The sequence below is a fragment of the Caretta caretta genome, chromosome 10, assembly GCF_965140235.1.
Source record: "Caretta caretta isolate rCarCar2 chromosome 10, rCarCar1.hap1, whole genome shotgun sequence".
Lineage (NCBI taxonomy): Eukaryota > Metazoa > Chordata > Testudines > Cheloniidae > Caretta > Caretta caretta.
In genome coordinates this window covers 17581147-17597560 of record NC_134215.1, presented here as the reverse complement: position 1 = coordinate 17597560, position 16414 = coordinate 17581147, and the positions used below count along the sequence as shown (strand labels likewise).

General features: G+C 43.2%; 1 protein-coding gene across 2 annotated transcripts in view; it reads left to right on the top strand.

The window, feature by feature from the left end:
- Positions 1-16414, top strand: part of IQCK (IQ motif containing K) — a 214045-nt gene that overhangs the window by 130919 nt on the left and 66712 nt on the right. Inside the window, exons 9-10 of one of the 2 annotated variants that reach the window (XR_007358683.2) lie at positions 7281-7375; positions 9257-9480. The gene's annotated coding sequence lies outside the window, so the exon portion shown is untranslated. Of the gene's footprint in view, positions 1-7280; positions 7376-9256; positions 9481-16414 lie in introns of those variants that run through there. The other variant, XR_007358682.1, reaches the window with a different exon arrangement.

The following is a 16414-nucleotide window of genomic DNA, read 5'->3' as shown; positions in this document are numbered from 1 at the left end:
TTCAAATATTTCTTTTAAAATGCCTTTATTTATATATTTTAACTCCACATATAGCTTATGTGCATCATCTGGGACCTTAAACAGAGTTCCTTTTTATGCATCTAAACACACGTCAGTCCCATTTGAGCATAATATCTACATTTGTAATGTAAAGTAGAGTCCCGGAAATTATACCCATGCATATCACTCACTTTCCTCTCCACTGGCATTTCTGATGAACAACGTTGCCCCCTTGGTGTGAACTGAGTGTACGTCTAGAAGCAAAATAGTCATCCTTTAAATCCAAACAGAATATTTTATGATTGCTTGGGACAAATCACTCTCTTCCAGCGAAGAGCCTGGTACGTTTTCTATTGATTACAATGACACCTACTGGTCAAGGAGCAGCTCATCATCTCATTGTGAACCAAATCAAAGAGACTTTCATAAATTAAGCATCCAGCTTTGCTTTTAAAAATAATAAAATCCTTTTGATACAGTTTTATGTCACTGTTCTATAAAGAGAGGGAAATGACGAATTCAAAAATGTTCTGTACCTTACAAACATACAATACCATAATGCCATGGCTTTAAAGCTTAGAAAACCAAGCTCTCTCTCATGATTACTGCCCTTGGAGGCCTGAGGTGAAATCCTGGCCTCACTGAAGTTATGGAAATGGCTCACCTGGATTATCACTACAAAAGGTTTCCCCCCCACACTCCTCTCCTGCTGGTAATAGCTCACCTTAAGTGATCACTCTGATTACAGTGTGTATGGTAACACCCATTGTTTCATGTTCTCTATGTATATAAATCTCCCCACTGTATTTTCCACTGAATGCATTCGATGAAGTGAGCTGTCGCTCACGAAAGCTTATGCTCAAATAAATTTGTTGGTCTCTAAGGTGCCACAAGTCCTCCTTTTCTTTTTGCAAATACAGACTAACAGGGCTGCTACTCTGAAAACTTCCACAGTTTCCACGGTTTCCATGGTATGCATCCGATGAAGTGAGCTGTAGCTCATGAAAGCTCATGCTCAAATAAATTGGTTAGTCTCTAAGGTGCCACAAGTACTCCTTTTCTTTTTACTCTGAAAACTGAAGTTAATGAGATTTTCACCATTAATTTCAATGGGGTCAGGTTTTCACTCTGGATTTTAAAGTGAGCATAATCAAAGCCTGGTCATACACACCAGGCCACAACAAAAGGACTATGTGTTGTATCCTAGGTGGACTCTCAGTGTGTCAGAGCATCCACTCAACTGGCAAAGGGCTGGAGCTTCAACCCATGTAATCAGTATAGTCCCCCTGAAATCAATGGGACTACACCAGTTTACTCCAGCTCAAGATCTGAAGTATAGTTCTTACCTTTCCAAAGAAGGGATCAGAAAAGCCTCTAAAAATGGTCTTTCAGTCTTCTTTTTCTGGCAATTTTCCTCATATTATTCATGTTGGTAGCTTTCAACATGCCATTTTCCAGCAGTCTCTGTGCCAGATCCTAACCTGGAGTAAATTAGGATAGTCCCGTTGACTTCAATGGAGCTATTCCATCCCTTCTCAGGGCCTGAGCAAAGGTGAACACCCACCTTTCAAGCTTTGGATGGTATTTTTCTCTGTTTCTCAAACACATAAATTGTTTTACTAAATGATTGAATAAGTAGCCCTGAATTGGAAAATTGCACCATTACCATGTATTTCGAGTGACAGCCACTCAGTATATTTCTCTTTGGAATCTATCTATTTTTCTTAAGTGTAATTGAGATTTGTCACTGATATGCTTTATGCTGAACAATTATAGCTGGGGAAGGAAAGCCAGTACCACAGAAAGATATTTTCGTGACAACTGTCCTCAGTTCATTCAATGTTACACAAGGGTTTTTGCTGCCTGAAAGCACATCGAAAATACCCTTCAAGCTTACTCTGAAGGTTGTACTGAAACCTTTGAAGAGTAAAGACTTTTTTTCCCTGGAGATCTTTTAAGTGCCTCTTGGTTTACCTCCTTTAAAAAGCATATTTCACATACTTTAGAAATATTTTTAGGATCAGATTTAGGGCCAAATCCTGACATTGGAGTTGTACAAAATTAGCCACATTATTATTTTTTTGTGGGGATTCATGCAGCATTCCCCCCCATTTAATCTTGTGTGATTTCATGTCTCTAAAATTTCTATTTTGGGGAAAATCTTGGGAGACTGGTTATTTTTCTCAATGATGCATGTGTCAAATCAGAAAGACTCCTGGTGTGTGTGTTTCAGAGGGTTGACAGCCAGATCCAAAGCCCATTGAAATCAGTGGAAAGGTAGATTTCAATGAGATCTGGAGCAGAACTTTGGATGAGAGATGCTCTGTTCTGGCAGATTTCCCCAGCTGTATAATGGGGACATTTACCTACCTCACAGAGGTGTTGTGAGGCCTAACGTGCTATTGCGAATTGTTAGAGCAATACAAAATAGTTCTTAGGCCACTCAGTTGGATGAGTGGGGAGAGAACTCAGGAGTTCCAGCCTCCCAGTCCTGTGTTCAGTCAAATGAACCAGGTTGCCTCACAGGGACATACATCTGTTAACATTTCCACAAACATCCAAACAATGGAAAATGCACCATGCCCAACTTCATCAGAAATGCTCCATTTTCAGGGAAGATTTGTGAATTCAAACCCAGGACAATCCCACCAGTCCCTTTCTCTCCCACCAACTCACATTTCTCTACAGTTTGCTTGGCTCGACCTGGGATCCTTTCTTAGGCAAAATTCTCATTGATTTTTGGAGTGTTGTCTCAGTGAGTCCTGTGTAAAGTTGGTAGGATTTTACCCTTAAGGGATTTGGGCATCTTTCAATGCACAATATTTATTTCCAGTCCATTGCGTTCCTTAACAGCTGGATGCTCTCACCACAGGGAAAAATTTACTTTAAAAATAGCACTTATGTATATTGGTGTAAATCTATTGGTGAAACAGGATGTTGTGTTTTACAGGATACAGGAGCTGTAAAGATTCCTGCCCAGAAAATGTATTCTAGGAACTTTATTTTTATGTTCCATGTCCTTTTTAATAGTCCACACTGTATTTGATTGAAGGCTGAGTCATAGACCACTCTTACTGCTTTGGAGGGAAGGAAATGGAGTTTGGCCAGAAGTATGGGCATCTCAAATGAAACCAGCGAATGGTGACTTTGCTCCGGTTGTGAAAATGCAATGATGTGATCCGGCAGAGGGGAGAATTGAAGGTCACAGAGAAATTCCACTTGCTGTGTTATGTTCTTGTCACCTGAAACTTACCTCTAGAATCAGCAGAGCTCATGCTGATAGGGGCATTGTTGGTAGGAAAGGTCACAGGCATTTCAGATCAGCCCTGGAGAAACACAGGCCCTGATCCTACACTCTGCTCCACCCTCTGGCATGGAGCCCCCACTTAGTTAATGGAGCTCTGCTCCATCCATGTGTTTCAAATTGTGGCATCAGGGCTACTATAATCATTTGCCAGAGTAGCACAAACAGCCTCTCCTTGTTGATTTATTCAGAGTTGTCACATGTTTGAAGTAAAAAAAAAAAAAAAATTCTATTTCTTTTTGGTTGGTCATTGGTGACTTACGGGGGGGAAAGAAAGTCTGGCTTTGTGTGGCATGTTAATGACTACTCTGCAGTGGACTTGATGATAAAGCCTCTGCAGATGTCCTTAAGAGTGTGGGAGGAGGAGAGTAAATATGTTAGCGAGGGAGAGTTGAATGACCTTTTACTAATTCCGCTGGCCTCTACTCACAACTAGCACACAAGCATCAGGCTCTCATGTTTGGGAGAATCTCTCCACAAGATATAGCCATTCAAGTCCCCAGCAATATCCTGGGAATGTTCCCTGCATGTTCCTGACCAGGACTCTGAAGCAATCAGAGACTAAGCCAGAGTTTCTTTCCCAGGTTTTACCCTGAGCCCAGTGAATGCTGGGACAGGACTTTGGGAGTTTAGCCAGTGCACAGCAGAGATAGTTAATGAAGCTGAGGAGTCTAAGGCCCCAGTTCGTCTGTTCATCAGTGCAGAGCCCAATTCAGAGAATGGGAAATGGCTTGTTCTCGCCTGAGCTTGGCTACCAGGAGCTGGTTTAGTCAGCCCGAAAAGCTGCTACAGTGTGCTTATGGGCTTTGTGGTTGCCGAAGAGTAGCTGGAATGCAGGATTGCCCAGCTCACACCCCTTTCCACCTCCAGAAGGCCCACCTGTGCCCTGGAACACTTCCCACAGTGTGGGTTTGTGGTAGGAGAAATGCAGAGGCTCAGAGCACCAGGGGTATTCCAGGCTTTGTAGTCACTATGCTGCGAATTTGGCCCTCGCTGCCTGGGCTTCAGGAGCACCCCGTCCCCTGGGATGCACCACCTCTATTTTGTGGTGTGGAGGTTCCAAGCCTAAAAGTCTAGGCTGCAGGGAACTAGATGAACTGGAGACCAGCTGAGGTACATTCCCACTCCTCCAGCAGTCACTTGTGCAGCCGCTAGAGATGGCAATAAGGGTGAGTTCATTAATTTATTTAAAAATTAATTGCAAAAAAAACCCTGTAAAAAGGAGCTCCTCCTTATTGGCTGACTGTTATTTGGAGATGGTATGTTCAGCCTAGGAGTTTGGGGTGGGATAAGAATCATCCTGCCTGTTAACTCCGGTTTCAGAGTAGCCGCCATGTTAGTCTGTATCTGCAAAAAGAAAAGGAGGACTTGTGGCACCTTAGAGACTAACAAATTTATTTGAGCATAAGCTTTTGTGAGCTACAGCTCACGTCAGCGGATGCATGCAGTGGAAAATACAGTGGGGAGATTTTATATACACAGAGAACATGAAATAGTGGGTGTTACTGTACAGACTGTAACAAGAGTGATCAGGTAAGGTGAGCTATTACCAGCACGAGAGAAAAAAACAACACCTTTTGTAGTGATAATCAAGGTGGGCCATTTCCAGCAGTTGACAAAAACATGTAAGGAACAGTGGGGGGGTTGGGGGGGGAATAAACATGGGGAAATAGTTTTACTTTGTGTAGTGACACATCCACTCCCAGTCTTTATTCAAGCCTAATTTAATGGTGTCCAGTTTGCAAACTAATTCCAATTCAGTACTCTCTCATTTGAGTCTGTTTCTGAAGTTTTTTTGTTGAAGAATTGAGACTTTTAGGTCTGTAATCGAGTGACCAGAGAGATTGAAGTATTCTCCGACTGGTTTTTGAATATTATAATTCTTGACATCTGATTTGTGTCCATTTATTCTTTTATGTAGAGACTGTCTGGTTTGGCCAATGTACATGGCAGAGGGGCATTGCTGGCACATGATGGCATATATCACATTGGTAGATGTGCAGGTGAACGGGCTTCTGATAGTGTGGCTGATGTGATTAGGCCCTATGATGGTGTCCCCTGAATAGATATGTGGACACAGTTGGCAACGGGCTTTGTTGCAAGGATAGGTTCCTGGGTTAGTGTTTTTGTTGTGTGGTTGCTGGTGAGTATTTGCTTCAGGTTGGGGGGCTGTCTGTAAGCAAGGACTGGCCTGTCTCCCAAGATCAGTGAGAGTGATGGGTTGTCCTTCAGGATAGGTTGATGATGCGCTGGAGAGGTTTTAGTTGGGGGCTGAAGGTGACAGCTAGTGGTGTTCTGTTATTTTCTTTGTTGGGCCTGTCCTGTAGTAGGTGACTTCTGGGTACTCTTCTGGCTCTGTCCATCTGTTTCTTCACTTCAGCAGGTGGGTATTGTAGTTGTAAGAACGCTTGATAGAGATCTTGTAGGTGTTTGTCTCTGTCTGAGGGGTTGGAGCAAATGCGGTTGTATCGTACAGCTTGGCTGTAGACAATGGATCGTGTGGTGTGGTTTGGATGAAAGCTGGAGGCATGTAGGTAGGAATAGCGGTCAGTAGGTTTCTGGTATAGAATGGTGTTTATGTGACCATATCTTATTAGCACTGTAGTGTCCAGGAAGTGGATCTCTTGTGTGGACTGGTCCAGGCTGAGGTTGATGGTGGGATGGAAATTGTTGAAATCGTGGTGGAATTCCTCAAGGGCTTCTTTTCCGTGGGTCCAGATGATGAAGATGTCATCAATATAGTGCAAGTAAAGTAGGGGCATTAGGGGACGAGAGCTGAGGAAGTGTTGTTCTAAGTCAGCCATTACACAAAGTAAAACTATTTCCCCATGTTTGTTTTTCCCCCCTACTGTTCCTCACATGTTCTTGTTAACTGCTGGAATCGGCCCATCTTGATTATCGCTACAAAAGGTTTTTTTTCTCTCCTGCTGGTAATAGCTCACCTTAACTGATCACTCTCGTTATAGTGTGCATGGTAACACCCATTGTTTCCTGTTCTCTGTGTGTATATAAAATCGTCCTACTGTATTTTCCACTGCATGCATCTGATGAAGTGGGCTATAGCCCACGAAAGCTTATGCTGAAATAAATTTGTTAGACTCTAAGGTGCCACAAGTACTCCTATTCTTTTTGCAGATACAGACTAACATGGCTGCTCCTCTGAAACCTTTAAATATCTTGTTTATCCGCAGCAATGGCTCCTGTGTCCTGCTACAAGATGTTCTGTTGACCTGCCATAGTTTTACTTTCCCGGAAGCCTGGAAGGGGACAAACAAACAATGCTGAGGAAGATTTCAAAAATAACCCACTTTTGGCTTTACAAAAGAGCAGTTACATAAAGCAATAGAATGCCTTAATCGAAGGGTATTGATTATAGAAGAAACCAAAAAGGAAGGCAAGGGGAGCAATTAATATTGCATTTTGTTGCAGTTTGTTTTGTTTGCTACTTTGGTGTCCTATTTTAAGTAGCACTCAGACAGGAAAATGCGGCTAACTAGTAGCATTAGGGCTTGGCCATGCTCCCGTTGCAGCCAATGCAAAACTGGAATTGATGTCAATGGAGCAGGATTGGGTCCATAATGTCAGAAGGGTTTCAGGGAAGGAAACCAATCTTACAGTGAAGTCAACTGATTCTCTCCAGCTGGTGTTGTGAGTGACAACATCCAACATTCAAGGATTCTTAAGAATGACTGCAGAGAGGGGCTACCTTGGGCCATGGGCTGTATTGTAGCACTGATTCTTCAGCAGAATTGTCCATTCATTTCTATAGGATGATCTGATTAATCAACAGCCCCTAATGGCCCCAAGTTGTTATAAAACAGAATATATATAAAAAAGAAAGTGTGTGTGTGTGTGTGTACAAAATATAAGAGCTATAACTACCTACCGGAATGTTTGGAATATAAGCTCCACAATAAGGTGTGTACTTAAAAAAAATAAAATAAAATAAATAACGTAAGTGTTTTGTTTCTTCCAGATTTTGGTATTGGAGGATGGTCCTGTGGCTAGTGTCTTTGCCTGGGACTCTGAAAACTCAGATTCAATTCCCTGCTCCTTCACTGACTTCCTTGGGTAAGTCACTTAGTCTCTCTGTGCCTCAGTTCTCTGTCTGTAGATGGGGATAATATAACTGCCCTACCTTGCATGAGGATAAATACATTAAAGACTGGGAGGTGTTGAGAGACTATGGTAATGGTGGTAATATAAGTACTCTGGATAGATTACCATTTTGCTTGATGAGTAATACATCTGGATCTGTATTAAAGAGAAAATGCCAATATTGGCATTGTAAGCACCACCCCAAATTTACTGAAAAGGTAGGGAAGGTGCCGTGAGTCCTCCTGGGAAGAGAACTAGGGATGCTGGTTTAAAAGAAATAAATACAAAGGGCCTGATGGTGCAGTTCCTTGTAACTCAGACAAAAGTCTCTTGTCCAAGTAGGGACTTCAGGATCTGGTTCAAAGCCTATGTTCATTACACAAAGTAGACAAATTTTGCCAGTTGTACTGAATAACTCCCTGTAGACACTTGTTTTCAGGTATAGGAGTGACATTTTTCAGTTTAGCTTAAATTCATTCCCAACTGATATAAGATAAACTGGGAGGGGAGGGGGCTGTTTTATATTGGAATAAAATGCACTCAGGGGAGGTTATACCACTTGAAATTCACACCTTTGCTTGTATAAAAAAAAAACCCAACCTTTTCTGGTATAGACAAAGCCTAAATGATTATAATACAGGAATAATCATTCATTCTCACTGGTGTAGGATCTTCTGTTGGAGAGTGTCCAAGTTTATAAATATAATTGAATTAAGCCTTACGACACATCTGTGAGATAAGGGATGGTCTCTCCATTTTTCCCAATAGATAATCTGAGACACTGGCCATGGCCACCTTAGGGGAAAAGGTGTACTTTTAACAAGCATAAGCAGGTTGCGGTAAACTCTTGTGGGGAAGCCTAGGGTTTGCCTCAACCAGGTAACATTTGTAAAAAGTACAGCTTGCCTTGTCTACATTAGATTTTTAACATGGGTTAACTAGCACACACAACAGAAACACACCTTTTTTTTCTAGTGAAGACAAGGATGTGGTTAGATTAATTGATTTGTTGAAGGCTGCACAGCAAATCTGTGGCACAGCCAGGGTCAGAAACTGCAAGCCTGATCTTTGTCACATTTGTCAGTCGCCAGCAGGAAGCCTGCTGCTGAAGAGCTGTGATGCTGAGCAAGGCTGCCTACGCATCTGAATGTTTGTGGTTCAGGGCTCCTTGGTATGGATAAACAACACTGTATAACTGTTGTAAGGCTGACAGCAGATAGACTGGGCTTTTTGGGAGGGCAGTAGGGACACCTGTGATAAAGGATGTACAAAAGTTGGGTGATTCATTGGATTGGTGTGGCTGTGTTTACAGTACACAGCACTGGCAGGAGTGTGTAGGGTACGTGTTGCTACCCACCACAGTGAAAGCAGGCTGTGTCCACACTGCGATGGGTAGCTACACATGGCAGTGAAAGGCTTTGGCAGGGGGGAAGCAGTGTGGAGCTGCCAGAGGCTTTTCCCACTGCCTCTTCCCTGCCAGAGCCTTTCCCCTGACACAGGAAAGGCTCCAGCAGTGGGAGGCAATGAGACACTACACAGCTAAAAATAGCAGTGTAGATGAAGGAGGTACTGCTTGGACATGCAGCGAGCCATGTAGGGCACATACCCCAAGGGTTCTGGCATGTCTTTACTTGCCTAAGCCGTGCCTCATCACTCACACTGCTGTCTATACCTGAGCTAAGAGGGCAGGCACTGCATGTACTCTACATGCAGCCATAAGGAGTGTGCATTGTAGAGTACCCTGTGAGGGGCAGTAGTGAGCTGATGGCGTTGGGGTATTGTGCTACTGGAGGGCTGTTTTCTGATGAAATGTTGAACCCAGGATCACAACCCTTGATATTTTTCACAAGACAGGGTGTTAATCTTGGTGTCCTGGCCACCTTCGAACTCCATTCATTACATTCTGGCTATCTACATTTCCCCGGCAGTTACAATTGGATACAAAGGGCCAGATTCTCCTCGTGTTTACGCTGGAGTAAATCCGGAGTCACTCCACTGACGTCAGTGAGTTATTTCTGGTTTACCCAGTGGGGACTGGAAGCAGAAGCTAGCTCAGCATATTTTGACACTTCCTGCCATAAACTATTGTATTGTGCTGCTGTGTGCTGTTAAGCCGCTGTTGTGTTCCACCCTAGGAATGACTGCATTTCAGTGGGGAGTGAAGTGATCCATGCAACACTCTTACCTCACAGTAGAGGCTTCATTATTTAATACCTGCAAAGGTTATTGAGGTCTTCAGATTAAAAATGAATTAAAAAATAGATCTCAAGAATTCGTTCTGTTCATTAGAGCTGGCTGGGAATTTACCATCAAAATGTTTTTGACAGAAAATACATATCTGCAAAACCCTAATTTTCTGCAGGAAAATTTTGATTTTTGCCAAAATTTGATTTTATGTTGAGGAAATTAAAAGGAAATATTTTGTGTTGGTTCTACCCAAATGAAAACGCTTCAATTTGTTGATCCAAATTGAAACATTTTGTTCTGGAACAGTTTGAATTAATCTGTGCCCATCTGAGCTGCCACAGTGTCTTGTGGGAGTTGTAGTGTTGGATCATATTAAAGAAGATCTGTATTAAAATCACAAATGAGTTTGATTCCCCATAGTTTAAATTCCAGGGTATTACTAATTAAGAGGTCTCTTGGTTTTTGGTACTGTTTCTCTCCCTCTCTGTGTGAAACTTGCAAGCTGCTAATTGTGTTAGTACATTCTAAGACAGAGTCTGTTCTCAAAGCAATTCTTTGTAACAACAACTACTCACACAGAGAGAGACTCAAAGCAATACTCTGTAACAACAGAAACAGCACACAGAGACTCCCCGCCCTTTTGTTGTATTCATCTCGCTTTAACAATTGTGATTAAAATAGAGATAGAGGATGTATGTGGATGGATGCTTGGTGTGGATAATAACTGAATGATCAGGGAGGTGCCAGCCTAAGAATGCAGTGTCCATCGGCTGAAGAAGGCGTCAAGTGGAAATAACCAGAGGACCCCCGGAGGGCAGACTGGAATCCACCCAACAGCCTCAAGAATGGGAGAACCAAAGAACAAGATAACATCTGGCAGCATGGAGCTGTCAGGAATGTGACATCTGCTGATTGATTCAGCAACAGCATGATGAAGCAATTCCCACAGACTGGCATAGGAAGAAATTCCTATAAAAATGGACTCTAAAAAGTGAGAACTTTGGGGTCTGATTCTGCAAACCAACTTCCAGGAGCATCAGATGTGCATCTGATGAGGCCCTGCTCCCTCCTCATGTCCAGGCCACCTGGCCAGTGGCTTGGCATGAGCAACTCTAAGGCTGGTAACTATGATAACAACCTTGCAGAACCTGTGTGTATGTGTGTGTATGAATGAGTGTGTGAATAAATATGAGATTGAATGGAATGTTATAGCTATAACTAACTGCTCACTATGATTCTTTCTGTATTCACAATAAATGTGGTATTTTGCCTTTTCCCCTTTAATAAGATCCTGCTGGTTTTTATTTTATTGGTATAACATTTGTTCAAGTACTTCATTCCCCATTCTGTTGTATGGGCTGGCTTCAGCAGCCTGGCTGGACTGTCTCTCCCATAATGCACTGCAATCTCACCATTGGTTGAACTGCTATGGTATATCAGGGGACTGAGATTGCTCTAACTCAGCTGTTCTCAAGCTTCATTGGCCCCGCGATGTCCTTCTGACAACAAAAATTACTACACACCACCAGGAGGGGGATGAAAACCTGACCCCATCCAAGCCCTGCCGCCCTGGGTGAACGGGCCGAAGCCTGAGCCCCGCCACCCCAGGCAGGGGGTAAAAGCCAAAGAGAAGACTGAGAGGGGATATGATAACAGTTTTCAAGTACATAAATGGTTGTTACAAGGAGGAAGGAGAAAAATTGTTCTTGACTTCTGAGGACAGGACAAGAAGCAATGGGCTTAAATTGCAGTAAGGGCGGTTTAGGTTGGACATTAGGAAAAAATTCTAACTGTCAGAGTGGTTAAGCACTGGAATAAATTGCCTAGGGAGGTTGTGGAATCTCCATCATTGGGGATTTTTAAGAGCAGGTTGGACAAACACCTGTCAGAGATGATCTAGATAATATTAATCCTGCTTGAGTGCAGGGGACTGGACTAGATGACTGATTCAGCCCAGGGGCGGGGAGGGAGGGGCGGTGAGCTGTAACCTGAGCCTCACCACCCAGGGTGGAAGCCCAGGCCTGAGCTCCGCTGCCAAGGGCTGAAGGCCTCGGGCGCCAGCCCTGGTGACCCCATTAGAAAGGGGTCCCAACCCACAATTTGAGAACTGCTGCTAATTTACATCAGAGGCTGGGCAGGCCCACAGCTGTACCAGGATAAGGGGAACAGAAAGTCACTTTGCTCCCCTATCCCGTCCAACAACCGAGCAACAGAACCGAACCTGAGGAATGCACAAATATTTGCTTCAAGTGGGCAGGTACACAAGCAGCTTTCAGTGTAAGCTCACCTGAGCCTGTAATGCCATTCGCTTAATTAAATGATTAGTTTTTGATTGGCCTCTTTTAATTGAGGATTCGGTGGTCACCAATAAAATTAACACAGTCGATGGCAATAGACCAAGAGTAAAGTAAAGATATTTCCTACCGAAAACGCCCTTGTTGTCTTGGCTGATAGCAGCAGAGGCTCACAATTCACAGGCTTTGACAGCACCCCGTACATTAAGAGGATTTTCAAGCCAGGCAAACAGTTAAGCTGTCAACGTGGACATTAAAAACGGCTGCTGCGATGACCCTTGTAAAATAAAAATGCTGATTATAAAAGGGGAAACAGCTGTCTGGCTTCAGCTCCCCATAACATGACTGAGTGCCCTGGCTTGGATGGTCTCTCTTAGATAAAGTAGGCTAACTTGGGGACACCCTCAACCCCCAAGTCATCTTATTATTTAAACAACAAAATAGCTACAGGTGCTTGATCCATTGTAACCAGTGCTGAGGGTGGGAAGAGGAGCATGGCTAGAAACCGGCTAAACAGATATAAATAACTGAGGGTGAAGGCTGAGGGGAGAGGGAAGCTGGGAGAAAGGCAGTGCTGTCAGACTTGAGCTATTAATTTGTAATGAATAATTTAGTCTATGAATGATCTGTCTGTCTCTCTTGCTTCCTCTGTTCTGCTAACAGATCTCGATTTTCCTCACTTAGGACCTGATCTTGCTCCCATTGACCTCAGTGATACAGGATCAAACCCTTATTCTCTCTGTGTGAAATTCACCCCTGTGCAGAGGAAGATGATCAGTGCTAGGCCAATACACCGCTTCAGACCTCAATATAAGGCTTAAGTGGTGGAAAGGATGTCTGCTGGCTCTCTGCGCAGAGGATATCACTCTATATGAAGTTATTCCCCAAAGAGAATAAAGTCTTGGGGCCCACTCTTGCAAATTTTCAGATTTACTTAGGCAGTTAAGTAGCCCACTTAAACATGAGAGAAATTACTCTCATCTGTAAGTGTTGAAAGGATCATGCCCTTGCTCTGTGAACATGGTTTACAAGCAGCTCGTTGGAAATATTCATCAGTCACAATTTTAAAAGTGTTGGTTAATTTTGATTGGACAGGTCAGGTGGTACTAATTGCATTTGTTGATTGGATGAACATAACTATAAGAACCTGCAAAAAGAACAGGAGTACTTGTGGCACCTTAGACTAACAAATTTATTTGAGCAGAAGCTTTTGTGAGCTACAGCTCACTTCATCGGATTCATGCAGTGGAAAATACAGTAGGGGGATTTTATATACACAGAGAACATGAAACAATGGGTGTTACCATACACACTGTAAGGAGAGTGATCAGGTAAGGTGAGCTATTACCAGCAGGAGAGAAAAAAACCCAACCTTTTGTAGTGATAATCAAGGTGGGCCATTTCCAGCAGTTGACAAGAACATGTGAGGAACAGTAATGGGGTGGGGGGGGAGAGGAAATAAATATGGGGAAGTAGTTTTACTTTGCGTAATGACAACACCATCCTAGCCACTATGGATGTAGAAGCCCTCTACACCAACATTCCACACAAAGATGGACTACAAGCTGTCAGGAGCAGTATCCCCGATAATGTCATGGCAAATCTGGTGGCTGAACTTTGTGACTTTGTCCTTACCCATAACTATTTCACATTTGGGGACAATGTATACCTTCAGATAAGTGGCACTGCTATGGTACCCGCATGGCCCCACAGTATGCCAACATTTTTATGGCTGACTTAGAACAACGCTTCCTAATGCCCCTACTCTACTTGTGCTACATTGATGGCATCTTCCTCTTCTGGATCCATGGAAAAGAAGCCCTTGAGGAAATCCACCATGATTTCAACAATTTCCATCCCACCATCAACCTCAGCCTGGACCAGTCCACACAAGAGATGCACTTCCTGGACACTACAGTGCTAATAAGCGATGGTCACATAAACACTACCCTATACCGGAAACCTACTGACCGCTATTCCTACCTACATGCCTCCAACTTTCCTCCGGACTACACCACAGGATCCATTGTCTACAGCCAAGCTGTACGATACAACTGCATTTGCTCCAACCCCTCAGACAGAGACAAACACCTACAGGATCTCTATCAAGCATTCTTACAACTACAATACCCACCTGCTGAAGTGAAGAACAGATTGACAGAGCCAGAAGAGTACCCAGAAGTCACCTACTACAGGACAGGCCCAACAAAGAAAATAATCAGACAGTCTTTATGCAGAAGAATAAATGGACACAAATCTGACATCAGGAATCATAACATTCAAAAATCGGTAGGAGAACATGTCAACCTCTCTGGCCAGTCAGTAAAAGACTTAAGGGTGGCAACTTTCCAACAGAAAAGCTTCAAAAACAGACTCCAACGAGAAACTGCTTAGCTTGAGTTAATATGCAAACTAGATACCATTAACTTGGGTTTGAAAGAGACTGGGAGTGGCTGGGTCATTACACATATTGACTCTATTTCCCCATGTTAAGTATCCTCACACCTTCTTGTCAACTGTCTAAATGGACCATCTTGATTATAACTACAAAAGTTTTTTTTCTCCTGCTGATAATAGCTCATCTAATTAATTAGCCTCTTACCGTTTGTATGGCAGCTTCCACCTTCTCTGTATGTATATGTGTATATCTTCTTATTACATGTTCCATTCTATGCATCCGATGAAGTGAGCTGTAGCCCACGAAAGCTTATGCGCTAATAAATTTGTTAGTCTCTAAGGTGCCACAAGTACTCCTGTTCTAATATCATTGTGAAATGTATATAAACATACGAGGTAGGGAGTTAAGTATCTGTACTGAAAATATGTTTTTAATGTCCATATTCAGGCATTAGTCACTAGCAGAGGTGAAAAACAAGCTTTTCCTCCCTCCAGGAGGTAATAAATAAATCTCTCTCTGTCAGGATGTAAATTCAACATTGTAAGCTAATGCAATGGATGGCCATTTACATATGAAATCAGATGTTAATGAAGAGATGTGAACAGGGAAGCAGCACACAGGGAAAACAAACCACAAGGTGGTTATCTTGTCTCTGAGGACAGACAATGAACTTTGGGGGTATATGTAGGAGGCATAGAAGACACCCCCCTCATCCTGCACCTAGGAAGTGAAGGCAGGATGGTGGTTGTGTCTCCATAGATCAAGAAAGGAGGTAGCAAGGGAAAGTTGGCGGTGGTGCGGGTGCGGGGGAAGGGGATTAAGAGCTTTGCTTTAACCATGCTGAGTTTGAGCTGACAGCTAGAGATCCACAAGGACATGTCAGAGAGACAGGCTGAGATTGTAGTTTGAACAGAAGGAGACTGGTCTGGAGCAGAGATATACATCTGTGAGTCATCAGCACAGAGGGGGCCATTGAATTTGTGTTTGCAGATGAGAGCACCCAGAAATTCAATTCAATAAACTTACTCACGAGAATACTTGCAAAAGACAAATGCAGAAGGCAGCGAACATGGGCAGAGCCACTGAATTTATTTTTCAATGGAATATTGTAGCTTTCCTATTTTTCATACATTTGTTTTGTAAATATAAAGAGAATGATCATGAGCTCACAGAAAAAATCAAAACAAAAGTCAATGTGCAAATAACAGACTGGCAGAGATCTGCTTTGGTGCAGAGCTTGGAGAATTTCTGATATGGAAAGTATTTTCCTTATTTTTAATATATCTGGATAAGGGTTGAGCCCAGTCATGTGCAAAATATTGCAACTGACAGACAGCTGAGGCATCCATGTGTTTGAAGATGTGTGCCTGAGGTGGCTGTGGTTATGTAAGGGTTCTTTTGATACAGCCAATTACATAAAATAATAATACTTAGACTGCAAGGGACTATGGGGAGAGACAAAAGGAAATATGTCTGGAGAAATGTGTCCTGTGCAAACCAGGTAATGGGAATGACTTTGAAGTACAGGCAATGAAAGGAGACTGAAACACAGAGGGTGTCTGTCTGCTGCTCTGGCCCCCTATATGCTACAATGATAGCGCATAGGAGCCATTAACAACCCTGGAGGGGGTATGTGAGAATTTCCCTGGGGCAGGCACTGGGTTGGACTGCCATAGGCAGCCCTATGCTGACTCCCACCCATCCAAGTACTTGCAGAGAGGTGGGGCGGTAGTGCATTCTGCAACAGCCCATCTGGCTTATGCCTCAAACAATAGGCCTTGCCAAGGGTTCTGCTATAAGAGCAGGGACCAGGGCTGCCTAAGTTACACTGTGGATTGTTTCAATCCTTTGAGTAGCTCAAAATCAGGAGGGTGCAAAGGTGGCTGAGCCTTTCCCTTGGGCTGCCCATGCTTGAAGCACAGCACAGAGTTTGACACCGAGTGCTCAGAAGGGCACATGGAAGTAGCTTTTTTCTTATTTCAAGAACACCGGTATAAATCACGTGCTGGTGGTTGTTCAGATGTGACCTCAGAGTGAGCACTGAGCTTGTTTCACCTAAATGGAATGGACACGGGAATGACAGTTAATAAGGCAAGTGACTCAACGTGTGTGAGGAGGAAAAATACGGGATTC